Here is a 27,549-nt window from a genome sequence, read left to right on the forward strand (position 1 = left end):
AGGAAGCACGAGAGTTGTGATTTGAACCCCAGCGGTCTGAGACCAGACTTGACTATAGCACTGCATGATTTCCCTAAAGACAAGTACTTCTTGAGGGGGATAATAACCAGCCCTGTCTCATTCTCCTGCCCATATTATTGATGGGAGGCCAAGGCCCAAAGCAGGGACATGGGCGTCCCACAGTCATACAAGAGCTGGGGGTGGGGTCTGGACTCAATTCCTCATGCCAACAATCACTGGAGCCCACAGAAGTCCATCCGGAGGACCCCTGTATTCCCACTGTGAGTGGGCCCAGTACCCTGCTGCCTCAGACAACCCCCAACAACCAAGACTCGCAGGTTCCCCACACCTTGTTCTGATGTGGGCATGGTCTTCTGCTGGGAGAGCGGGTATCTGGCCTCTGCCATCCCTCAGCACACTTACCAGGCCATCATCCTATTGTGACACCTGCCCTAGTCACCTGCCTAGACCTTGAGAACTCATCTTTCCCCTTCTCCATGGTGACCAAGAGCACCACCCAGGCCCTGCCATCAAGAGGGAGGGAGGAACCAATCTCAGGGCCCCTGGATCCAGCCAGGCCTGCTGCAGTCCAGTCTGTTCAAACAGCTCATGCCTACCAAGGCAAGTGATTTGTTTCCTTGGTAGCACTTAACACTCACTGCATTAACAGTATGTATTTATTCAGGGACCATATCTGATTTATCTGTTGCTGGGTCCTCAGAGCCTATTCCAGCAACAAATCATCCAGTTGCTATATGCAGAATAGAGTACAAAGACCAAAGGGAAACACCAGTCCAGTTAGGAGTGACTGCCAGGAGAAAGATGATGGTATCCTGGTGGCAAATGAGAAAATAGAATAATTTCAACAGACATTTAGGAGAAAAACTGGATAGGATTGGGGACTGAGGGATAGAGGGAGCAAAGGTGACTGCTGGTGCTCATATTTGCACCCTAGACAGATATCCATCTGTCCTCTCAGAGAAGTAAGAGGGAAAAATGAACACATTTTCCAATCTGGGTGCCAGCTTTGGAGCACCAGGCCCTCACACAAACTGTTGACAAAATGAAACCCAGATAAAAAGCTGGTCTGTTGCCTAAGGACAAACCAGATCATGAGTCTTTCCCCCTCACTGTGCCCTTTTAATCAGGTACTCCACGCTGAGCTAGCCAGGCTGGAATGGGGGTCTGGGAAGCTGGAGATTTCTTTCCTGAGATCAGTGAAACACACTGGACATGGGAGGGCCAGTTGGGGATCCCTGTATTGTATGGGCTTCTGATCAAAGGCTCTACACCATGACCTTGCTCTGTGATCCCATCATTATCATGGGTGTAACTGGGCTGGAACCAACGGGCCACTGGACAGAGAGGAGGATCAAAGGGCTGCGATACAGAAACAAATCACGCCCCTTCCCTGATTTTAAACCTGATATGGGCGCCCACTTATCTGTGAAGAGTGTCTCCCTCATTGCAGGAAATCTAAATTCCAATACAAATTGGTGCCAACCTCCCTTTCCCATTTTTTTCACCAATGTCTAGGGTAGTGGCCATCACTGGCTGCCCACCAAGCCATGTCCCCTCCGCAACCTTCCTAAGGGAACCTTTGGAGAGTCCCTGCCCCCTTTATTTAGGAGCCTGTGCTTGGGCTTGGGATGATGAGATTGGAGGCACCCACAGGGTTGGTCCAGAAAACAGGCCTCGTGTATCTCATATCACTGCTTGCCATTGGCTACTTTAAGTATGTGTCTCCCCTGCGGGCCTGTGAGCTCCTAGAGACCAGGGCTCAGTGTGATTCCTTTCTAGGTTCTGTAAGAGGGATCTACTGGGCAGAAGGAGGACCCAGGTGCTGGGAGGTAGGCTCCTCTTGCATGCCTCGTGGGGACTTGTGTCTCACACAACCTCCCTGGTTCCCCATCAGCCTTTCCCACCTCAGGCAGGATTCTGAACCATGGCTTTCTTTAATCTCAGAGCAGAAACCTCTCTCAATGTCACTCTGAAGCTCAGGCACACATACTCTGTTCATTCCATTAAAAAAAAAAAAAAGCGCCCTTCACATGATCTAGCTCTCAGGCAAATTAGAAAAAAAGAAAAGAAAAAAAAAGGCTTAATTAAAAGAAAGTACAGCACAGTTTTCACACATAATGAGAAATGGCTTTTTGAGCCAGCATGATAAAATCCTGCCACTCTGGGGTTGCTCTCTAGAAAGTGAGGATTAAGAAAGCAAGGGTTTTATTTAAGGGCAGTTGGAGAAATAATGGCAGCAAAGTCTTAGAAGGCACTCACTCTGTGCCAGGCTGTCCTACACACTCTACAAATGATGGAAAGCAGCTATTTCCTGGAATCCTGCTGGCTGAAATCTGAGAAGAATGAAGAGAAAAACATGGGTGAAGGAGAAAAATGACCAACAGCATCCCAAGATGTGGGATGGTCTGGAGGGTGGTGAAAGTCAACTGTGCTGTAACTACTGGGAACTGGACACCTTGTCTAAGATCTTTAATACATGGTACTACAGGGTGTAGTTTGCAAATTTGTCTTTAAATCATCTGAAGAGCTTTAAAAATTCTAATAGCTGGGCCAGGCGTGGTGGCTGAGGCCTATAATCCCAGCACTTTGGAAGGCCGAGGCAGGCAGATCACCTGAGGTCAAGAGTTTGAGACCAGCCTGGCCAACATGGTGAAACACCATCTCCACTAAAAATACAAAACTTAGTCAAGCGTGGTGGCACACAGCTGTAATCCCAGCTACTTGGGAGGCTGAGACAGAAGAATTGCTTGAGCCCGGGAAATAGAGGTTGCAGTGAGTTGAGATTGGGCCATTGCACCCCAGCCTGGCTAACAGAGCAAGAGTCTGTCTCAAAAAAAGAAAAAAATATTCTAACAGCTTCATTAGAGTCCCAGAGACTCTAATGAAGTTAGACAGGGGTGTAGCCAGGACAATGAGACTTTTTACACGAGCCCAGGAGATCCTAATGCCAGCCGAGGTTGTAAGCCCTGGCCTAATGTTGTCCACTAGTACACTGGTTTCCTCAGCTGCCATAACAAAGTACCATGAACTGGGTGATTTAATGCAGGAATTCGTTGTTTCATAATATTGAGGATCAGAAGTCTAAAAGCAGGGTGTTGGCAAGACCATATTCTCTCTGAAACCTACAGGGGAGAATCTTTCCTTGCCTCTTCCTAACTTCTCATGGTTTGCTGGCAATTCCTGGCGTTACGCGGTTTACACCTGCGTGACCCCCATCTCTGCCTGTGTTGTCACATATTTTTCTCGAAGTGTGTCTGTGTCTTCCCATGGCCACCTTCTTGCAAGGATACCAGTCCTACTGGATTAAGGATCACCCTATTCAGTATGACTTGCCTTAACTAATTATGTCTGCAATGATCCTATTTCCAAATAAGGTCACACTCAGGTATTGGTATTTAAGACTTCAACACATATTTTTTATTTTTATTTTTATTTTTAATTGTTTTTGTGAGACTGAGTCTCACTCTGTTGCCCAGTATGGAATGCAGTGGCGGGATCTCGGCTTACCACAATCTCCAACCTCCACCTCTCAGGTTCAAGCAATTCTCCTTCCTCAGCCTCCCAAGGAGCTGGGATTAAAGGCATGCACCACCAAGCCCAGCTAATTTTTGTAATTTTAGTAGAGACAGGGTTTCACCATGTTGGCCAGACTGGTCTTCAACTCTTGACCTCAAGTGATCCACCCACCTTGGCCTCCCAAAGTGCTGTGATTACAGGCCTGAGCCACTGTGTCAGGCCATCCCACCTTTTTTAGAGAGACACAATTCAACTCACAACCGTAAGTATAAGTGCCTGCTCCTGCAATCACTCAGCAATGACCTGTGGACTCTGCCTGCCCATTGCCTGAATGCCATACTTACAGCATGAATTGCTGCTTGGAGACCAGCATCCCCACGTATTTGAGAGATCCCTAGTGGCCTTCCTGCCCATGAAGACTCTACCTTTCTCATTGCTCATGGAGTCGTTTGTGCTACTTGACTCAAAGCCTTTTGCCTTGGGTCATTTGGCCTTTGGCTTCTCAGTCTTCAACCTGGCCTGCTTGGCAAGGCTACTGACAGCCTGCTAAATTTCCCAAGCATCCTTGCCATGAGAGATATACTGCACCCTGTCCCCTCAAAAGCCCAATGCTAACAGGGGCTCAGCCACAAAGCAGACATCCCATCCAGCTGCGGGTCTGGTACTTGCCTCCTCTTAGGTAGCATGAGAGCTCAGACATTCCACTCACCAGGAACAAGACCCACAAATGAGTCAAAGCTCCTTTAAAATCTACATTTGCCTGGACCTTGCTGTTCTATTAAACAGCTGAGCATCTGTGGGCAAATCACTTAACCTCTCTGAAGTTCTGTTTCCGCAGCTTTGAAACACTGATTATAATCCATGCCTTCATTTCTGATCACAAACACTCGGGACAAAGGTATCTCAGAATCCAGAACAATTTGGCTTTTTCAAAAGATAACATGGGTGGATGTAACAGTCCTAATAAGATCTGGGGCAACATTCTGGGCTCAAACACACAAATATGTCCACAATGAGGCATATCAACATTCACACTATGGGAGACAAATACAGGCTACAGATAGCTTCATATCAGTTTGGGTCAGGTTTGGCAGCCAAATGAATTTAGTGTTAAACTTACATACACACACACACACACACACACACAATTTTTATAGCTTCTTTAATTTCTGGACAGTCTGTAAGAGAACGTCAACCTAAATCCAGTTCACAAGCTTGTGGTAACTATTACAAGAGATAATATATCATACGTGTGAGTGTCTTGCAGAAGAGCTAGTTTGAAGTAATTAAATACTTGCAAATCTGGAAAGGGAGGAAGAAAGCTTCAATCCTGCTCAAGCCAAAGTTTGCCACTCTCCTTAAAACACTGCAATTTGGCCTGAAGCCCTGCAACTTCCACACTGTAAGTGGTCAAATGTCCCCAGCTTTGCCCTACTCCCCACTTCATCATCGGCCCCAAGCTGAGGTCTCAGCATGAGATAGGAGCCACGTTCATTCTAATCATCACAGTAATTTTTTTAAAAAAAATTCCAGCTCCATTTCACATCTCTTAAGATTTGGCATAAATCATTGTTACAAGAAGACCCACTCGCAGAAAGATCTTTAGAATCAGAAAACTCCTGTATCCTCCAACAGCACCCTGGTTTCATCGAAAGGCAGCCAGACTCAGATTCACAGGTCCTCCTCCTCATGTTGGAAGTGGTTTTTATGGTGGATGCACTGAGAACATCCCCAAAACTCCAGGAGATATGTAAAATGAAGAAGGGTGCAGCGTCTACAAACAGCAGCCACTGCTGTAAGAGAGTTGAGCAGCTACGCTCAGGCCAGGTTTGGAAAGTCCATCATCTTCTTCAGTTCAGGCTGCTATAACAAAATGCCTTCGACGGTGTAATGTATTTATTTATTTTTATTATTAGTGAGACACAGTCTTGCTCTGTTGCCTAGGCTGTAGTGCAGTGGCATGATCTCGGCTCACTGCAACTTCTGCCTCCCAGGTTCAAGCAGTTCTCTTTCCTCAGTGGGAGTAGCTGGGATTATAGGTGTGCACCACCATGCCCGGCTAATTGTTTCTATTTTTAGTAGTTTCACCATGTTGGTTAGTTTGGTCTTAAACCCCTGACCTCAAGTAATCTGCCCACCTTGGCCTCCCAAAGTCCTGGGATTACAGGAATGAGCCACTGAGCCCGGTATAAACTGGGTAATTTATAAACAACAGAAATGCATTGATCATAGTTCTCAAGGCTGAGAAGTCAAGGATCAAGGTGGTGGCAGGTTCCATGTCTTATGAAGGCTTCTTCTTCATGGATGGCAGCTTCTATGTGTCCTCACATAGCAAAAGGAACAGAGGGGGTCCCTCAAGCCTCTTTTATAAGGACACAAATCCCATTCACAAGGGCTCTACCCTCATGACTTAACCAACTCCAAAGCCCCACTTCGTAAAGTTATTACACTGGGGATTCAGTGGCAACATATCAATTTGAAAGAGGGAGATAAAAACCACAAAACCCATCTAGTCAGGCCTAGTATGACCTTGGATAAGGTAATTCACTTCCTGGATCCCCAAGTCTTCACCTGCTAAATAAGCATGTGGATTATATTCCCTTCTAAGGAACTTCTGGCTTAAAAACTCCACAACGAAGGTTTCTCCCTGTTTGAGATAAATATTGGTTCCCTAAAGAGATCTGGAAAATAAGCTGTAGCTACTGGTAGCTTCTGATAGACAATTTCAGGCAGGAGGTAAAAAGCAATTACACAGTGCACATCTTGTGCCACACACTGCCTTAGCACGCTGATGGATCAGGTGACAGTGTGGTTCCGCAGTTCCCTTGGGGAATTTTGTTTCTCAAAGCCAGGGACTGGCTGCTCCCACCATGGCCTCCGCTGGGCAGCTGCTACTAGGCAGGAACCTGTCAGAAATCAACCCAAGGAACTACTTCTTTTTGGAAACAGAATCTCTAGAATTTGAGGTAATTCAGGTAAATGTGGCAGATGGTAGCAACTCAAATTGTCATTTCTCTAAAGAAACCTGGCAAGGGTGATAACCTCTGGTGGCCTGAATTCAGAGTTGAGCAACACTGAGAATGTGGCAGGTATAATGGTTACCTACTGAGGGGAGCAGAAAGATTGGGGGCAGAGCACTCCCTGAGGTATACAAAGAACAGGGCCATGCCCATGGTTGCAGCTTCAGCCCCAAGGAGGAAAGCAAGTATGGAGGGCTTCCGAATTAGACTAAAGCCATCTCTGTGCTGAATTCCGAATACCACATTCTAATGAGACTGAAGTAAGAGGTAAGACTTGGCCGCATATCATCTCTTTACAGTGACCTTAAAAAGCACATCACTGCACTTTGGGAGGCCGAGGCAGGTGGATCACGAGGTCAAGGGATCGAGACCATCCTGGTCAACATGGTGAAACCCCATCTCTATTAAAAATACAAAAAATTAGCTGGGCATGGTGGTGCGTGCCTGTAATCCCAGCTACTCAGGAGGCTGAGGCAGGAGAATTGCCTGAACCCAGGAGGCGGAGGTTGCGGTGAACCGAGATCGCGCCATTGCACTCCAGCCTGGGTAACAAGAGCGAAACTCCGTCTCAGAAAAAACAGCACATCACCTTCCTTAGGAATAAAATTCTATTACTAGAACCAGCCAGGAAAAAATAATGCATGCAAGCATGTTGCATGTGAAATCTCAGAAACTTCGCCAAGAAAACTGAAAGATCAAGAACCTGAGTAAAATTCATCATAACGATAGAAGATAATGAAAAAAAAACGCAACACTTCAAAATAGTTCAGTATATTGTTGAGGACATGGAAACAACATTTATGCAGGTGAGCATCAGAGAAGGAAAGGTTTTTTTTTTTCTTAGTGCCAACTATGTGCCAAGCACTGTGCTAGGCACTTTAAATTCATTATTTTAATTAACTCCCATAGAATACGCAGGAAGTAGCATGGGCAGTCATTGTAGTAGCAGTAATCATAGGAAAACACCAGTTACTAGAAATCACAGTATTTTGCGAATTTTTTTGTGATGAAAACATACCCCTGGTTCAGGGAGGCAAGCCTATAAAATTCAAAAGGCATGAAGAGAAAAATGAGAACTCCTATAAACTCATCTTTAGAGATGAGCCTGATGCCAAAGCTCCCACTACCACAGCATCCACTTCACCATTAGAATTAAGAGGTCCTTCCTATGAGAGTCATAGTCCTTGCTCAGGTGACTTCATTGGTTCCCAGGACTAGTGATTTCAGAAATGACAGTGGGTTTTGTGTTTCTTCATAGTCCAGAAAGTCTTGGTCATAAAAACAACTTGGTTACCTTCAGTGACAGAAGGTCCCTGGCTGGGACTCTCAGAGGGAATCCACTCTGACCACTCCCCGTGACTTCACACTCATGACAATGTGCTATGTGGGGCTCTCATGGTTCCCATTCGACCCCTCTCCCTTCTCCTGACTCACCAAAATGCATCATCCTTGGGTACCTCCAACATACCTAGAGTCAGCTTCACACTGCTCTGGCACTTGTTCATTCATTGGTTGGAGCCCCTGTTTTGGGTCAGACCTACGCTAGGAGATGAGCATACTGGGATTTGTTAAGCTGCCCAGTCTGGAGGAATCATATGGTCCCTGCCTGCCATTCCATGACTCTCCACCAGTATAGCAATAAAGAGTTTGCAGTCTCTAAGAACCAGCCCTCTGCAGGTGGCCGGTGCTTTGTTTGATAGGGACCATCAGATTCAGCTCTCATCCCTTATTACTATGAAGGTAAGGATGAAGATCCCCACCATGGGAGAAGGGGGCTGCCTAAGACTGAAGTATCTAGACCTTGGTAAGCAAGCAGCCCACCCCTCCCTTGCCTGAGTATGTGAATGTACTCAAGATCCTTGGAGCAGTCAGACCAGTGCCTTGCTCGAAGTCCCATGTTGTTTCTGTTTGGGTTGTTCTTCCCCTCAGACGTCTAGTCTGGGGCAAGCTAAAGGGCTGTCTTGGGTGGTACTGGCCAAGTCACTTCTCCTTCCAGATCTCAACTGTCTTATCTATAAAATGGGAATGTTGCATTGGTTGGTAGTCCAAGGTCATCTTTTCCATGTATACCGGTTTATGATTTTATATAAACCTGTTTCTCATCCTAAATCATAATTATGATTATAATCATAACCATAAATTGAAGGGTGTGTGTGTGTTTCTGTGTGTATGCATGCGTGTGTGAAAGAGTGTGTGGTCTAAAAAATCTGACTCTGAGTTTTCTACAAATGCCCCGGAGAGTGCTTTAAAAAGTCTGGAATCCTGAACTCTCCTTGTTGAGAGTGCACACACCCAATATGCCCAGGCGGGTTGTACAACCCACCTGCTGCACAAGCAATGGAGAAAGGCATGACAGAGAACTCCCTAGTTATGAGCCGGATGCAGGAGTCCAAGACAGGCATGAACAGAGCTCTGTGATCTGGTCTAGAGAAATGGAACACGTATGAAGCACTTGGTTAAAGGCCAGCTAGATTATCCCAGAACACCTCAGGAAATCAGCGCTAGCCCAAGCTTCTGAGAAATGATGACAAGGAAGAACTGAGCAGGTAGATAATCAGACATTCAAGTGGTCCAGGGCTTAGGGTTAAACCCAGGGGTGCCCCTAAAGAACACATAAAATATTGTTCTCAATCATGAGACAGCCACCCCTACTTGGCCCAATATGTGTCTATTAAAGACAGAACTTTTGGCCAGGTGAGGTAGCTCCTTCCTATAATCCCAGCACTTTGGGAGGCCCAGACTGGTGGATCATTTAAGGTCAGGAGTTCGAGACCAGATTGACCAACATAGTGAAACCTCATCTCTACTAAAAATACAAAATCAGCAAAGCGTAGTGGCACATGCCTGTAACTCCAGCTACTCAGGAGGATGAGGCAGTAGAATTGCTTGAACCTGGGAGGTGGAGGCTGCAGTGAGCCGAGACCCCACCATTGCACTCCAGCCGGGGCAACAAGAGCGAAACTCCATCACAATAAAAAAATAAAAAATTAGAAATAAAGATAGAACTTTCAGGGTTCTGCAAGGGAAGCTGAGCATCCTGCAGCCCCCAGGGATGCTGCAAGGGCCTCAAAACCTTCCCACCATTGCTCCCACCGTCCACCAGCCTCCGTGTGTCATCCAGAACCATGAATGCCCTCGCTGGTTGCCTGCTCACTTCTCCTACTTTGATAAGGTCACCCACCATGCTTTATAAGGCAAAAAACAATATTCCTGCTGCCAATGCAAATTATGTCTGAACGATCCACCCTTCCCAGCCTCATGCAGAAAGCAGCTCTGTAGGGGAGAGACACGCCAGGCTGCAGTTAGAAGGCTTATTAAGACACCTAATGAAACACCTGTGGTGACCGCCCCTCTGAGGAGAGCTCCGCAAAATGCATCACAGAAGCAGATGTCAGGCTTAAGGCAAAAGCTTCCAAAGCACTAAAGCCACACATGGAAAAACTGAGAGTGGCCCCCTCCATACCAGATGTTCACCAAGTCTATGGTGCTGGGGCTCCTCGCCCTTTATAAGCAAAATACCACAGTAACGGTCTCAAATTCTTGACCTCTAGGGGGTGCGACAGGAGGTACTCTTGCTTCATTCAAAGCTGGGGGCAATGGCTACAGGCATTTGGTGAGCCTGAAACACCATAGGAGAGAAAGTTTTAATTTAAGTGAATGAGTTGCAAGCCCAGGTATCTGGAGAAAGACCTTTTTATCGATCTCTTGGCTTGTCCCTCAGGAGCTCTGGTTTCTCACGTGGCTGGCTGGCTCCTACCCTCTGAAGTGGTGAGCTCTGGAGGGGTGAGATGAGGACTGAGTCTGGGGACAGAGGTTCTAAGAAGGCTACACAGCCTGCTTTTACCTTCATGTTTTTTCCTGTGTCTCAGGCCTGCTTACAAAAGAAGCAATGGAAGTAGGTACCCTAGTGCAGTGGTAGAAAATGTGCAGGAACAAGCTGGATGCAAACTCTGTCTCTACTCCTTACAAACAATGAGGCTCTGGAGAAAACAACGGGACCATTCTATGCTGTGTTTTCTCATTTTAAAAATGAGGGTGGTGATAATAATAGTCTCCATCTCCTCCACTTTTTATGAAGATCAAATTAGTTAATGCCTAGGGAATCAATCAGGGTCACCCTGGGCATGCTCAAATGAGGAGAATCTAAGGCAAGGTAATAAAGGGAATATTTACAAAGGGGGCAAGGACAAGGGTAAGTGTAGCAGAGCACTCATGGGGATGGAAGGGAATAGGGGAGGAAGTCGTTACCAGAAGCCGGCAGGAGAGAACAGGGGCAGGAGGGCCCCTTTGAGAGAAACAGCAACCTTCAGTCAAGAGACGTGGCTGGCCCACAGCAACCACACAGGGAAGGCCCAGGGAATAAGTATACAGAACACATTCTTATTCCCGGCCCCCCCCACTCTGATTTCTGGCTGTATGGAAGCCCAAGGGCATGACTGAGTCCATACAGGTGAGCCTTCTAAGCCAGCAAGCAGGATGGAGATGGGTAAAGATGGACTGAGAGGGTCACATGAACAATACCAGCATAGCACACGATCTGCCCAGGAAGTAAGCACTCAACACAAGATGCTGCTGCATCCATGGGCATCAATTTGGATATATGTGTTCAGCCCTCATCACTGGGACACTAACGGGGCTTTGGAGTCACATGCCACAGCCATCAGTGTCTCTCACAGACCTATAGCTGCTACTGTTGAGTGACCTACTGGCTAAAGGGAAGGCCACCCCCAAGTGGCACTCCCAGGCCTTCCCTGGGCCTACCAAGTTCACCTTGGGACTGCCTGGGCTTCACAACAATGACAGGGCAAGAAGCAGTGATGTTTCCACCCTGTTAGAAAACAGGGATATTTTAAAATCAATTTTCCATAGGTTTTTGAAAAACGGGTGGTATTATAAAGAGTAAGTTTTTCAGTGGTGATTCCTAAGAGTTTGGTACACACATCACCCTAGTAGTATACACTGTACACAATTTGGAGTCTTTTATCCCTTGCCCCTGCCCACCCTTTTCCCTGAGTCTCCGAAGTCCATTCTGTCATTCTTATGCCTTTGCGTCCTCAGAGCTTAGTCCCTCTTATGAGTGAGAACATATGATGTTTGGTTTTCCATTCCTGAGTTACTTCACTTAGGATAATGGTCTCCGATTCTCAATTCCAACCAGGTCACTGCAAATGCCATTATTTCATTCCTTTTTTTTTTTTTTTTTGGCTAAGTAATATTCCACGGTGCATATATCATTCATATATATATACATACATATATCTATATCTATATGTATCTCACAATTTCTTTTTCTTTTTTTTTTTTTTAGATAGACTCTCACTCTGTCACCAGGCTGGAGCATGATCTTGGCTTACTGCAATTTCAACCTCCCGGATTCAAGTTATTCTCCTGCCTCAGCCTCCCAAGTAGCTGGTACTACAGGCATGCACCACCACACCCAGCTAATTTCTGTATTTTCAGTAGAGACGGGATTTCAACATGTTGGCTAGGATGGTCTCAATCTCTTGACCTTGTGATCTGCCAGCCTTGGCCTCCCAAAGTGCTGGGATTACAGGTGTGTGCCACCACACCCAAGCTCCACAATTTCTTTATCCACTTGCTGATTGCTCGGCATTAGGGCTGGTTCCATATTTTTGCAATTACAAATTACGCTGCTACAAACATGTGTGCAAGTATCTTTTTTGTATAATCACTTCTTTTCCTCTAGGTAGATACCCAGTAGCAGGATTGCCAGATAGAATGGTAGTTCTAGTTTTAGTTCCCACTCTGTGGGTTGTCTGTTTACTCTGCTGATTGTTTCTTTTGCTGTGCAGAAGCTTTTTAGTTTAATTAAGTCTCATCCATATATCTTTGTGTTGCATTTGTTTTTGGGTTCTTGGTCATGAAGGCTTTGCCTAAGCCAATGGCTAGAAGGTTTTTTCTGATGTTATCTTCTAGAATGTTTATGATTTCAAGTCTTAGATTTAAGTTCTTAATCCATCCTGAGTTGATTTTTATATAAGCTGAGAGATGAGGATCCAGTTTCATTCTCCTACATGTGACCAGCCAATTATTGGAGCACCATGTATTGAATAGGGTGTCCTTTCCCTACTTTATGCTTTTGTTTGCTTTGTCGAAGATCAGGCTGCAAGTTTTGGGGCTTACTTCTGGATTCTCTATTCTGTTCCATTGGTCTATGTACCTATTTTCATGCCAGCACCATGCTGAGGAACAGGGGTCTTTCTGATAGCCAAGGAGGTTCTAGTCCTGTCTCAGGTAGATAGAATTTGCTAATTGAAAGAGGTCCATTTTATCAAGTCCCACTTTCTCTTAAATGACAACCAGCCTCCTCCTAAATCTTTCCCACCTGCTCTAGGCCTGAATTCAGAGCTCCATTGTTCTTTCACAGAACTCCTTGGAGTGACAATCAAGTAAATTAAATCAATTAATCCAACATTTAGAGAGTTGAGCATGTACTGCTTCTGGGGAAAGTGGAAACAGATCAGATGCAGACACTGTCAGTGGTCTCTTTTTTTTTCAAGAAGACAATTTTGAAGCTCCCTTTGGCTACCCTAGGGTAGCCAAAACTAGCAGAGGTTCATTCTCCAAGGTAGGGTGGTGCAGTGAGCACAGTATCAGCCATGGGGGCCACAACACTCTGTTTGAATCTAGCTCCATTAATTACATAATCCTGGGAAAAGTCACTTAGACTCCCTGAACCCTGTTTTCCCCCTCTGAATCTTTCAGAGAATAATCTCTAACTCACAGGATCAGTCTAGGGATTATATGAGATGATGTGTGTGTGAATGTCCTAGAGCAGCACCCAACACACAGTAAGTCCTCAATAAATGCTAGCTCTTCACCCCTACTAGAACTCCAGGTGTCCAGATGCCTGAGTTAGTGTTTCCTATGTCTCCCCTTTAAATCTCAGACTCAGAAGAGGTGAATTCCACCGTTTCTGTTTCCTACAACTTGGGCTGTGCTACCTTGTTCCATTTCTTTCTGGGTCCAAGTTTCATCACCTATTAAATGGAAGGACACAGGTTACACAATGGATAAGCCAAGGAGTTCTCAGCCTTCCCTGTGCCTACATTCCTCCCTGGACTGCAAGTCATGAAAGGCTTGACCACTGCATAAACTGAATTTGTGAAGTAAAGATTACCTCTTCCTCCATTTTCTCCTAATCAAAGCAAGTGCCCCCTTTGGGTTTCTGAGCAGCATGAGATCACAGCCTTGATCACTGGGTTGAATTTGACACCTAACCCAAAGAACCTGATATTTCTTTGAACCTGTGTAGTGTAGGCACATGCATCTTGAAATATTAAAAATGGTTCAAGCACTACCACTTCTTCCCAGATTTCCGGGTCCTCACATTGAAAAGCACTGGACTAGCTGATTCTTATGAAGCCCTCTAATTACCAATTCTGTCATTTAAGGTCCTAACCGGAATAACTAAGGAAGATCAGACCCAACCTGAAAAGGCATCTGTTAACATGAGACAGACTGTGGCTCATTATGGTAAGGGTTGAATATATCAGGATGGAGGCATTTTATTTTGTTAGGCGACTGGGCCATTAACCAGTGTTGTAAATGTGTCTTCTAGAGGCAAGGCATTTGGCATCCCCCAGTGGTAGAAAGCCAGGTCCTTTTTGTTCAGTTGCTATACACCCACCGCCCTGTGGTGTCAAATCCAAAGGCAGTCACACTTACACATTCCTTCATGAGGCCAGCTGCTGGTTTAACTCATGGCCAGGCCTGGTCCTTATTCTCCAAGCAAAAGGGAAGATGCTTAGAGGCCCATGGGCTTGTGTGCCAAGTTGTTTTCCTGGAGCTCACTTCGGAGCATCCCCTCCTGACTCTGCAGCAGTGATCTGAGATCAGATGTCTTCAAAGAGCAGCCCTGGAGCCAGTCTACCTCTTCACTCCCTTTCTTATCATATGGGAAACTCACAGATGGGAAAACATCTGTGATTACCCGGGTCTCATTCCCCACAAGAATCTTCCATCTATGGTCCTGATTAGGGCTCTAGGTAGCTGGCTCGTTGCTAAGTCACACTTGCAAGGCACAGTTTTTCTGCCACTTCCTTAGATCTGCACTTAATTACAGCTGTTCCTTCCTGTTGTCCATTCTCCACTGTTTCAAACATCCAAGATACTAGTCATCTAATGTTCTTATCCTCTCATTAGAGTTGAACATTTTGCTCTTGTCTTACATCTATTCTGTCCCTTGCACAGCTCAAGTACTTGAGTTTTTGCCTCTGCTTTTATGCTGCATAATAAACAGCATTCTGCTTGGTATAACATTGAGAATAACTGATTTACTGCTTTCTATCAAAAGTATCTAAAGATCCATGAAGACTAACAATGCTCGTTACTACCGTTAGAAGACTGACTGTGCTTTTACCAGTTTTGATTTCTATTTTTCTTACTTACATTTATTAATTGTTATCTTGCTCAACTCTCATGATCACTGCCTTGCATTTCTCCCTTTCCAATTTAATTCTTGACCCATTATAGATATCTATAATTAAAATACCTCCCTGCCTGCCTGAGGCATTCCTTTTACTCTAAAAAATGGCCCTATTGGGCTGGGCACAGTGGTTCATGCCTGTAATCCCAGCACTTTGGGAGGCCGAGGCAGGTGGATCAACGAGGTCAGGAGTTCGAGGCCAGCGTGACCAACATGATGAAACCTCATCGCTACTAAAAATACAAAAAATAACCAGGCATGGTGGCGTGTACCTGTAATCCCAGCTACTCAGGAGGCTGAGGCAGGAGAATCACTTGAACCCAGAAGGCAGAGGTTGCAGTGAGTCAAGATCACGCCACTGCACTCCACCCTGGGTGACAGAGCAAGACTCTGTCTCAAACCACAAAACACAAAACAAAAATGTCCCTATTGGTACAAAAATAAATATGTGACCCAACCACAAAGAATAAGATGTTTTCTGTTTATTTGCTATTGCTTCAGCTCAAGCTCCTGCTCTCCATGTGTCAAAGCAGGGGTCAGCAAGTATTTTTCATAAAGAGCTAAACAGTAAATACTTCTGGCTTTGCAACCATATTGTCTCTTTTGCAACTACTCAGTTCTGCTATGGCGGTGCAAAAGCAGCCACAGGCAATATGTACGTGAATGGGTGTGGCTATGTTTCAATACATTTAAGGTACAAAAACAAGCAGCAAACCAGATTTGGCCTGTAGGCCATAGTTTGCAATCTATGCTTATAAATGGACTGGGATAATACTCTGTCTTTCTCTCTAAGGGGCCTATTTTCCTAACAGCATTAATTACATAATCTATTATTTCCCAAAATGACTTAAACCCACCATGATCACATAGTATTTATAATAGAAACAAATCATTTTCATTATTTTATTTTCTGTTCTGTTTCAACTACATTTTATTTCACTAAGCACTAAATTGCTTACAGTGTGTTAAGTTACTTTATAATTCTTTGTAACTTTGCTGTGCAAATCTCCCTTCTATGAACCCTTACAAAACAACATTTGTTGCCGTTCTTACGCATGTCAGCTTCTATCGGAACTCTAAAATCACCTTTGCCAAGTTTTAAAAACATACATATGTAATCAATTGGGGAATAATTGACATATTTATATGAATACACGTCTCCATTCAGAAACATGGTATTTTTCCAAGTATTTAAGTCTTCTTTTATGTGTCTCTGTGTTAGTTTTCATGTGGTTCCTACATTTTTTTATTATCTTCATCCCAAGCTTTAAAAAATATTCTGTCCTGTTATGATTGGGTTTTTCTTTGTTCTCTATATCACAATTTAAAAACTGCACATAGAAAAAAAGCTGATAATTTTTTTTAAAAATGTATTTTGTATCTGGTCCCTGAAACCTCTTGCTAATGCCAATGGGTTCTTCTTTGATGCCTCCTGCACACTTTTTTTTAAAAGAAATTAATCACACTTGTTCAGAGGCCTATGTCCTTTGATTTTCAGAGCCAGAGTATTTTTTTTCCCATCAGTTTGAGGATTTTTCTCCACTTGTTCACCCTAGAGACACATTCTTCATTCATGGATTCTGCTCCCCACCACGCACAGCCTAGATGCCTCCTCTACTTCACAAGCCCTCTCATCTGACCTGGCAACATGCCTTCTAGTTGATAAGGCTTGTACTAGCTTTACAGTGATTGGGTGGGAAGAGAATAGACTGAGAAGTAGGTGGGGCTGCAGAAACTCACTGGGAAGCCTAGACCTCCCCAGAGAGTGTACACAAATTCACTCAGAATGGCCAAGGGAATATAACAAATGCATGTTCCACCCAGGTTGCCAGGATACTTGAGGAATCAAAGCTGGTGGTGGAGCTGTACAGCAAAGATGTTCAAGTGAAGGCCTCGGGAGATGGAGATGCTAAGAGTCCAATGCCAGATGATGGAGCAACAGCTTTGCTGCTTTTCAAGATAAGAGCAAAGAAGCTAAATCTCAGGTACCCTTTGGTTGGATATATCAAGATTAACTCAGCATTGTCAATGCCTTTTAGTTCATGTGGCTTGGCCCTGAGTATTTTGGTCTCATTCAGGAATCACAGTCTTTTTTTTTTTTTTTTTGAGATGGAGTCTCACTCTTGTTGCCCAGGCTAGAGTGTGATGGCATGACCTCGGCTCACTGCAACCTCCGCCTCCCAGGTTCAAGTGATTCTCCTACCTCAGCCTCCTGAGTAGCTGGCATCACAGGCATGCGTCACCACACCCAGCTAATTTTTTGTATTTTTAGTAGAGATGGGGTTTCATTACGTTGACCAGGCTGGTCTCAAACTCCTGACCTCAGGTGATCCACCTGCTTCGGCCTCCCATAGTGCTGGGATTACAGATGTGCGCCACTGTGCCCAGTCTTAAGAAATCACAGTCTTAAGAAAACTAAGCAGACGCCTCATAAAGAACTTTGTATTAGTTATGGTTCTCCAGAGAAACGGAACCAACAGAATATGTAAAGATACATACGAGGAGACTTACGGGAATTGGCTCATGCAGTTATGAAGGCCAGGAAGTCCCACAGTATGCTGTCTGCATGCTGGAGAACCAGGAAGGCCAGTGATAGAATTTAGTTCAAGTCCTAAGGCCTGAGAACTAGAAGAGGTGATGGCTGATGGTATAACTCTCAATCTGAGCCCAAAGTCCTGAGGACGGAGGGTGAGAAGTTGGAAGTCTGGAAAGTCTGATAGCCCAAGAACCAGAAGCTCCAATGCCCAGGCATAGGAGAAGAGTCCTAGCTCAAGAAAATAGAGGAAAACTGAACTCTTCTGCCTTTGTTCTGTTCTGGTACTCGAAGGATTGGATTGAGCTTGCCAACATTGGTAGATTTCTTTACTAAGTCTTCTGATTCAAATGCTAAGCTCATCCAGAAACACCCTCACAGGCTTACCCAGAAATAATGTTTTACCAGATATCTGGACTTCCTTTAGCCCAGTCAACTTAACACACAAAATTAACCATCACAACCTTGTAGAAGTTTTCCTCAGAATGATTGCATGTCAGGATTGGGCTGCAGGCTGGCTTTAATCACTACCATCTTGAGAGATGGGTTCCTAAAATACAGCAAAGTTGAGATGGATCTGAAAAGACTGACCCTATGGCTGAGCAAATCTGGGTAGGAATAGATGGAAAACAGGCTAATTCTGGACCACCCATTATCAATCATGCATGTGTCTACATCTGTGTCAACAAACCCTTTCCAACCCACCAAATCAAACCAGGGGAGCAGAACTGGGGAGGCCTGCAGCACAATTACTGCTCACGACACTTTGTCACAACATGATTTTGGATCTGCTTATGCCCAGATAGTGTTTGTCTGGAGAGTAAAATGTAATGGTGACATTCCATCTTCCCTTTCCTAAGTATTCATTTTTTTTCTTTTATTTGTTCTCATTCATTCATTTGGCAAATACTTACCAAGCCTACCCTCTGACAGATACATTACTAGATACTGAAATAGTGATAGGAATAAGGCACTCTATCCTTGAAGCACACACCCTATTCACAAATGGTTTAAGGAAGCCAAGACAAACTTATTCACTCATGGTTTAAGGAAGCAAGTCTGAACACCCTGACAAAGGAAAGAAACTAGGGAAGTACAACCAGAGTTTAATCAAGGGCTGTCGAACCTACCACATCTGCTCTCCCTCAGAATTCTCACACAAAGCTTCCCTAGGCACACTAAGACAGAATGGACTGGGGAGACGCCTCGTAATACCACCTGACATGTGCCTTGCACCCACCACAGGCATGGCACCTTGAAGCAGAGTAGCAGACCAGCCAGATGATCCTATCTCCCTCCCTTCCTGGAAGCCCCACCCATAAAGACTCATGACGGGGTCTTACTGCCTAGGAAGCAGTATGGTAGCTAAAGCCATCACTGGGGAAAAAAAATTCCGAAATCTCTAAGCATTGCTCATTAGCATAAAGCTTGGAGAGGTCTGATAAAGTTCAGAGCTTATCTCCAAGCTTGCTTGCTCCCCCTCTGCCCAGAGCAGCAGCTGGGCAACAGACTGACTTCTTGGCAAAGAAGCAAATTAAATTAAATTAGACCAGTTATACCAGCACCAACAACAGCAGAAGCATCTTACACAAAATTAAAATCTTGCAATGAAAACCAGGAAATCATCTTCTAAAAACCTAATCCCATTGCCCAGTTTAAAGGCACTCACCACTGAGACCTTCTGTGGCAACTTTACATGAACACTTGGGAGCAGGGAACGAGGGGAGACCTGGCAGCATCGTTTGGTAACCCAGGATCTGGGCCTTCTCTTTGTTGTTGTTTTATTCTTACAGAAGCACATATCTAATCACACACTTGACATATAAATAGGCCATTTCAGTGAATACAGTCATTGGAAACCTTTTCCAATAAGAGCATGTCATACTGGCTATGCAAGAGTGTATTTATAATCACACAGCATGGTACAGTGCAAAGAATGCCAAGTATTCCAGAAAATATGGTGGCTTGCACACCACTTCACAGAACCTCCATCTTCAAAGTTGACTGAAATGACCAAAATGAATTAAAATGAACAACAAAAATATCATTAATTCCGAAACTCAGAAAGCACCTCCACTTCATGCTGTAGGTTTTAAGTGTCACCTAGGCCAAAATGAAAGAAGAAAAATTTATGTTCATCCTCTCTTTCTTTTTTTTCTTTTGTTTGAGACAGTCTTACTCCTTTACCCAGCTGGAGCGCAGTGGTACAATCTTAGCTCACTGCAACCTCTGCCATCCAGGTTAAAGGGATTCTTGTGCCTCAGTCTCTCAAGTAGTTGGGATTAGGAGTGCACCACCACACCCAGCTGATTTTTGTATTGTTAGCAGAGATAAGGTTTTGCCATGTTGGCCAGGTTGGTCTCAAACTCCTGACCTCAAGCAATCTGCCCACCTCAGCCTTGCAAAGTGCTGGGATTACAGGCATGAGCCACTGTACCCGGCCCGTCCTCCCTCTCAAGATGGAAAAGTACTGTTGGCAAGAAAAAAACATATGGAATGAACAGAAAAGCTGAATGACATAGCTCTTAATTTGAAAGGAACAAATTGGAAAGGTGTGAATATTCTACCTGGAGCTTGTTTTTCCCCATTCTGAATTGGCTCCTTCCCTAAATCCCTTCCCAAGCCATTCCGGGAATCATCAGGAAGAAACTGGTTATCTCATATGAGGCCTCAAATGGATAAAGAGAAGACAATGATTGGGTCTACAGAAACAAACAACAGAAGTCCATGAAACAGAAGGAACTCTCATTAAAGTAGCTGACTCATTTTGAAACAGGTGAGCAAACTGAAGCTTTAGAGGACCACCCACCCCAGGAAGAGGATCAACTGCCAACTCAACAGAACTAAACCTAGTGTCAGAATTTCAATAAATTTAGAGGCAGATTAGAGAAGAAGCCCCCAGAGGATTTTTTTCAAGTCCTCAGCAATTTTCTCTCTCATAAGGGAATAGTCAAACTGCACCCAAGTAAACTGGGACAATGGCAAAGGCAAATTCAGCATTACCAATTTGGATCAAATAACACTATCAGGTAACTGCCCCCTTGATATGGTAGTCAAGTAAAGGGGAAAAGTACAAGACTTAAAGGAAGATTGTGTGCCCCATAGCAGGTTTCATGTGCAAAGATATTTTTTTAAACACGCCCTGGAAGAAGAGATACTCCAGGAAACATAAATAGATCCCTGCTTTGTAATCCCAGGAAAATTAAAGAAAAAAGCTCTATAAAACAAGCAATTAAAGGATGAGCACACATGACGGCTTTCAAGACTGGGAGTGTATCAGCTCAAGACCGGGGGCGTATCAGCTCAAGACCTGGGAGTGTATCAGCTCAAGACCGGGGGCTTACCAGCTCAAGACCGGGAGCATATCAGCTCAAGACCAGCTTCTGGACAACCCCCACTCCCAGCTTTCCCAAGGGTGTCCTCTGGACAACCCTGCAGGTACTGTCCTCTCATCAATATTAGATCTGCTGCAGTTCCTGAACATGTGATAGCAAGGTGTGTAAAAATGCATACCCTATTAGGGCTGGAAGGACCCTCATCAAGTTATCATCAATGACAGGACACGTATGTAATAAGTTGCAAAGCTACAGCTTAGACCTCAACTTGACCCTGTATGTATAAATAGGAAAGAAGAGGGCTGAAGATAGGAGGATTGGAGGGAAAAAAAGAAGGAAAAGAAAGAGGGAGAGAGAATGGAAGATGGAAGCAACAGCTGGGGTGCGATAGAAGGGGCACTGGACTAGTCAACTCGATGTTTAACTTTTTGAAAAATTGCCAACTGTTTTCCACAGCAGCTGCACCAGTTGGCATTCCCATCAGCAATGTACAAGGTTCTAATCTCTTAGCTCTAGCATTTACTATATTGTGTGACTCTGCAAAAGTCATTTATCTGAACCTCACTTTCCTTTTCTTAAAGAATAGGGGTTAGAACTAGCTATCCTATTTCTGCCTATTCACACAGTCTTTTTTTCCATCCAAATCCCAACCTTCCACTGCCCACATCTGTTTCCAAGAGTTTTCTGACAGTGTGAAGTGCTGTAATGAGTAAGTCCTAGCTCTGCTCTTCCTTAGAGCTGGAATTATCTGAATCCATATCCCCAAGTTATATTAATGAGCTTCCATTTCCATCCCTATCTCTCAGTGTACATTTTTTCTCTCTTGTCTATTCTTTTAACCTTTTTGCAAGCATCATCTTGTTCTGTCTGTCGGCTGTCAGCTTTTCTCTCCAAGCTTCCACGGAGTTGCCAGATTCTTGGCTATTTCCCCACCCTCAGCTCATAACTACTTTTCCCTGGAGCTCAGTGACTGCTAAGTGGTCTTTGTGAAATCCTATTAGGATAATCTCCCTGTCTGTGTCTCCTCTCAGCTGGGCTGCCTCTAGAAACCTCTGCCGTCTTCCTTCTCACAGTTGGCAAATCATAGGCTGGCTCCTGAGTCATCCAACATTGTACTTATTCACAAACATGCTTACACACGCTCTGAACCTGTCGAGTCTTGTAGTCCACAAGCAACAGTTAAACTCACTGGAGATTCAACTCAGATGTCTTCTCCTGCAGAAAGTGTTTCCTGTTTATGTGGGACCCCTACTCCTTCTACAGTCCCAGCAATGAGACCTGCCCCCTTTTCACTTTTTCTGTTTCTGTTTGTTTATCATCTATCTATCTCATCAGGCTGTGAGATTTATGAGGGCAGGGAGCTGGAGTATCTTATCCAAAGCTGTATCTTCAATGCCTGTCATATTACAGGCCCTCAGTATTCAACATGTTTGTCAAATTCCTGAATTACCATGCACCTCTTCCATAGTCAATCATGGATCTGCCTACCTGTCTATGTATTAGACCCAAAGTTACTTTGGGGCAGCCTGGGATTTACTTGCCATGGTTACCCTTGTTAAAATTAAAATTACTCTGACACTTGTTAAAATAATAAGGAAGACATAATTCGAGATTATTTCAATGGAGGAGAGAAAATCAGGCAAATGTAACAAAGACAGCTGGGGATTTAGAGCCAAGAAACAGAGTGAGTGGATGAGAAATTACCAAGAGGAGATAAGGGTAGGGAGATTCTTGCTCAACTAACCTACTAGGGTTCTTTTATTTTTGAGACGGAGTTTCGCTCTTGTTACCCAGGCTGGAGTGCAATGGTGCGATCTCGGCTCACTATTCCTCCGCCTCCTGGGTTCAGGCAATTCACCTGCCTCAGCCTCCTGAGTAGCTGGGATTACAGGCACACGCCACCGTGCCCAGCTAATTTTTTGTATTTTTAGTAGGGACGGGGTTTCACCATGTTGACCAGGATGGTCTCGATCTGTTGATCTCGTGATCTACCCGCCTCGGCCTCCCAAAGTGCTGGGATTACAGGCTTGAGCCACCGCGCCTGGCCTCTTTCTATTGATTTTTAAAAGCTCTTTCCATATTATCAATAATTTTTTGTAAATATAATGCAACTATCTGAGCTCAGTTTGATATGAGTCTTTTCATCATGTTTATGGTACTTAGAGACACAGATATGAATATTTTTCTTTATGGCTTTACCTTGAATGGCATCATCAGGAAACTGACCTGCTCCCCAAAATTAAATATTTATTCTTTAAATGTCATCTATGTTTTCAAAATTTTACATTTAAATAAATATGCTTCATTTATCCAGAATATATTTTGGTTTACAGTACGAAGTAATGATAACCCTTCCCTGGTGAGTTGTCATTTCAATTTCATCTTGACCTATCTCATTAAGTAGAAATATGAGGTTTGTCTATAACATGTATACATGCATGCATTCGCACATACACACACCCCTCTCTTTTTTAAGGACATATTTTATTCTATTAATCTATTCATCTCTTAGATTGGTATAAGCTATTTGAACTATTTTAGTTCCAGCATATATTTCTAAAACTTGGAAGTAGAAGCCTTTCTCCATCATTCTCTTTCAACATTTGCTTGATGATCTGTGCCCATTTATTTTTCCAGATAAACCTTAAAATTATTTTGTAATATTGCTTATACATTTCTATTGTAATATGCATTCAGTATTTTAAATTAAATTGACAAGCTTTAAAATACCAATGCTTCCCATCCAGAAATGAAATACCTCCATTCACTTGTTTTCCCAGTTTTGCTTTATAGATTCCTTCTACAGTTCCTGCATATTGTCTCTTAAGCTAATTCCTCAGCCTTTTATATTTTTGTTGCTTTTATAGAATGAATCCTCTTATATTACGTTTCCTAACTGGTTATTGGTATTTCAAAAATTGTTGATTTTTGTATATTTATTCCCTAACTAATCACCTTTATTAGACTCTTCTATTGGGCTCTAATAGTTTTTCACTTATTTCTCTTGGAGTTTTCACAGATAATAAAATCCTCTGCAAATAATAACTTTATTCCATAATTATATTTCCCATTCTGTCACTAGAAATCCCTAAATAAATGTTAAATAATTTTAGTGGTCCTGAGCATCCTTATATTTTTTGGATATGGATTGTTAGTTTGGAATAGACAGGCTCTATCACATTAAGGAAATAGCTTTCTAGGCCTTTTCCGGGTGACGATTATTCTCTGCTCCTCCATCACTACCATCATCCACCAGCCTACACATAGTGGTTACCCTGCTCGGTGCTCTGAGAGGCTGACCTCTGTGGTCTGTATCTCCCAGCCTTCCTTATTCTATGCTTCTAGCTGAGTTTGGCCAGTGGCAGGTACAGGCAGAAGACCAGTGGGTAGCTGTGTTCCTCCACAGCCTGTCAAGCAATCCCTTAAGACTTAGCACTGTTTCCATTTCCTACCATTGCCCTTCAGACCCACGGTGCTAATGGCTTCCCAAGGTTGCCAGTCCCTGGGTACTTCAATATCCCTTGTTAATTCCCTTGATTCTGATCTAACCTCTATTTCATTAAACTCCATGTAAATCATTCATCTCTCACACGCCTCTTGTCCGGACATTCTCAAACCGATTGATAAATTAAGACCCACTGGTAGGTATTTTCAAACATCTTTTCAACATCTCAAAGTAATCAAAATATTTTCTCCTTTGTGACATTAACATGACAATCATTCATTCATTCAAGAAAAAAATTTTGAGTATCCACTATGTGTTGCTTGTTGTGCCAGACACTGAGATGAGAACACATAAAAACACAAACACAACACAAGACCACCCTCTGCCCTTATGTTCTCTTAGGGAAAACAGTTACACAAACATGTATATGAATAAAATACCTAAATATTATAAGGACTAGAAAGAATTTGGATAAAACAAAACAAAACAAAAAGCAGGCAGCACCACATTCAAAAAAGCTAGTCAGAGAATACTGCTCACAGAAGGTGACAATTGAGTTGGGTTGATACGCAAGCTCTTGCTGAGAAGAGGCTTCAGCAAGTGAAAAGCCTTGAGGCAGGAAAGAGCCTGCGGTTAGAAAATAGACCAGGGTACCATAAGCAAGGGGAAATGTGGCAGAGGATGTGAATGAACAGATAGGCAGGTGCTGGATCAGAACTAGCCAACAGAAATACAGTGAAGGCCACGTTTATAATTTTACATTTTCTACCTGCCATATTGCAAAAGGTTATACACACCACACACACACACACACACCACACACACACACACACATACCCCACACAATAAAATACTATCTTTTCCACATATAAATGATGTAAAAATTAACAAGACATTTTGCCCTTTTTTGTGTACTAAGACTTTAAGATCTGGTGTGTATTTTGCATTTAGAGCGCACCTCAATTTGGACTGGCCATATTTCAAGGGCTGGAGCCCACTGTATTGAACCGCACAAGGCTAAAGGGTGCACATCAGGCCTGCCTGACAAGGCCTCCCCTGGTTGAGAGGGGCAAGACATCTGAGACTCATCTCTACGGCTCCCAGCACCATGCCTAGCACATGGTAGGTATTCAGCAAATGTCTGCCACACAGGATGGCAGAAGAACTGCAAAATAGATGGCAGCTTCCTGAAGCAGAGAGGCTGCACCAGGATCACGCTGGTAACTGCTCCAGGAAATTGGGTCTATTGTGTGTCCTCAAGCAAGAGAGGAAGCTGGGGGCTACCTGCTGAGTATCCCACTACAGGAGCTGTTCAGGGCCACCTCTCCCATCGCCAGGGTGCTTGGCAAAGCTGCTCCCTTAATTCAGAAAGATCACATCGCACCATATGCCACAGAGTGGGAGGGAGGAAGCCCATTAGCATTCATTGTACACAGCTTTTCATTTGGAAAAGCACCTCGAATGTGCCGATCTGCATTGCTTTGCTTCATTTTTCAACATTCATGAGTGTAATTGCATTTATTTTTCTCGTCAAGACTGCAAAACAAGTGATAATTTACTACATTACAGCACATATCGGCTGGGTTTACAGCCACAACAGTTATAATCCACCCTCTTAGGGACTGGGTGGGTAAGCAGGGGTGGTCTTTTTTGCTGAGAGCAATACATTTCTTTATAACAGGAAGCCTGGGCCCAGCTGTTCTTCAAGGTTACAATAATAGTGGCAAACACTAACCCACACAGAGACACTAAGCTGTCGAAGCATGACCACTTCTACTATCTTGATGGCTTCCTACAGTAATGGGGTAAGGCAGATATGTACTCCCATTCACATTTCTCAGAGAAAGAGACTGAGAATCAGAGAGGTCCTCTGTAGTACATGCTAACAGGTTGGTGAACAGCAGAGCCAGGGTTCAAACCTAGATTCATGTGACAGGAAACTCTGTGCCCTGCTCATGATGCCACATGGCAGTGCCTGAGCTATAGCAAAGTGTGAGGTCTTGCAGTCACGCTGGTAGAAGAGGACATCATCTTAAAATTTTGTAAATCTGAATGAAATGCCTACAGCAGCTGTGACCACAAAGGAGATTTATTTTCTTGTGTCTACGCCACAGAATGCTGACTTCCAGCAGAGAATCAGGATAGAATACAACACCCCTGCTTGAGGTCCACCCAGGGGCTACTCTGTTTGTGACAATATAGAAATGAGAACAGGGAAGCATGGTCTATCCTTGCATTTGGAGATCATTCTCTGCAGATGTTTTGATCCTCTTGAAAACAAGAGTCAAGCCACGGCGATGTTCAGACTTCAGATCACAAACGCTCATGAATTCATGAGTAGTAACTGATCAACAGGATCCAAATCTAAAAACGTATGGATTCATTAAAATCATTTCCTAAGTAAGATTAAAGTAGTGGGCATGTCAGTGGTAGCAAGCACCTCATTTCTTCCTGGGTTTTAGAGGGATATAAACTTCATCCCCTCACCTGATTCCCTGCCCCCTAATTATAACACATGGATCTTGAAAAGGATGGAACTGAATGCTGGTCTTTCTGTAAAGGATCTGAGGAAAGTGGGCAGAACACACAAAGCCTCAGATCTCAGCCATAGGATATTGCTACCAAATGACGTAACATCTCATTCCAGAGGAGACCCTAGGGTCCAGCCCCACCTCTCCAGCTTTCTTCAAGGCAGGAAAGAAATATTGGGGGTCCCTGCAGAGTCTGAAGAGGCAGAAGCTGACAGGTATCCAGGAAGTCCCTCCAGCTACTTGACCAGCATGCTATAAAGTGCAGGAGACCCTTTACCCCAGTTCCTGTCCCTGCTCTGCAAACTGAGGTCCCCTCTCCCAATCAGGCAATGGCTCTCCTATATCCACTCCTGACGCTGGCAATCAAGGCCCTTTGTGGGCCTTTCTGCCCCAGGCCAGAACTAAAATGACTAGGTCTGGCCACTCCAGGGCCTGCTGCTGAGTCTCAGTAAGCACACAATGCACAAGGGACCTCCAACAGCCACTCAATATAAGGGGCCTCAGGGTTCCAAAGGAGGCCAGTAGGGGATGATGAACATTACAGTCCATCTAGTGTTAAAACACATGGACTCTCTCTCTCACACACACACACACACACACACACGATAGACGAGGGGAGAGGGGAGAGGAAGAGAAGGAGGGGAGAAAGGAGAGGGAAGAGGGGAGAGGAGAGAGAGGAGAGGGATAGCAGGCTTAAGA

General features: G+C 44.1%; 1 protein-coding gene and 1 long non-coding RNA gene across 22 annotated transcripts in view; one reads left to right on the plus strand and one right to left on the minus strand.

The window, feature by feature from the left end:
* PTPRT (protein tyrosine phosphatase receptor type T) overlaps nt 1–27,549 on the minus strand; it is a 1,160,468-nt gene that overhangs the window by 798,380 nt on the left and 334,539 nt on the right. The gene's annotated exons all lie outside the window — the stretch shown is intronic.
* Nucleotides 503–26,812, plus strand: LOC118153981 (uncharacterized). Its single transcript, XR_004743864.3, has 5 exons — nt 503–621; nt 16,831–16,991; nt 25,271–25,441; nt 26,001–26,124; nt 26,434–26,812. It is a non-coding gene; the product is annotated as an uncharacterized LOC118153981 (long non-coding RNA).

This window comes from Callithrix jacchus, chromosome 5, assembly GCF_049354715.1.
Source record: "Callithrix jacchus isolate 240 chromosome 5, calJac240_pri, whole genome shotgun sequence".
Lineage (NCBI taxonomy): Eukaryota > Metazoa > Chordata > Mammalia > Primates > Cebidae > Callithrix > Callithrix jacchus.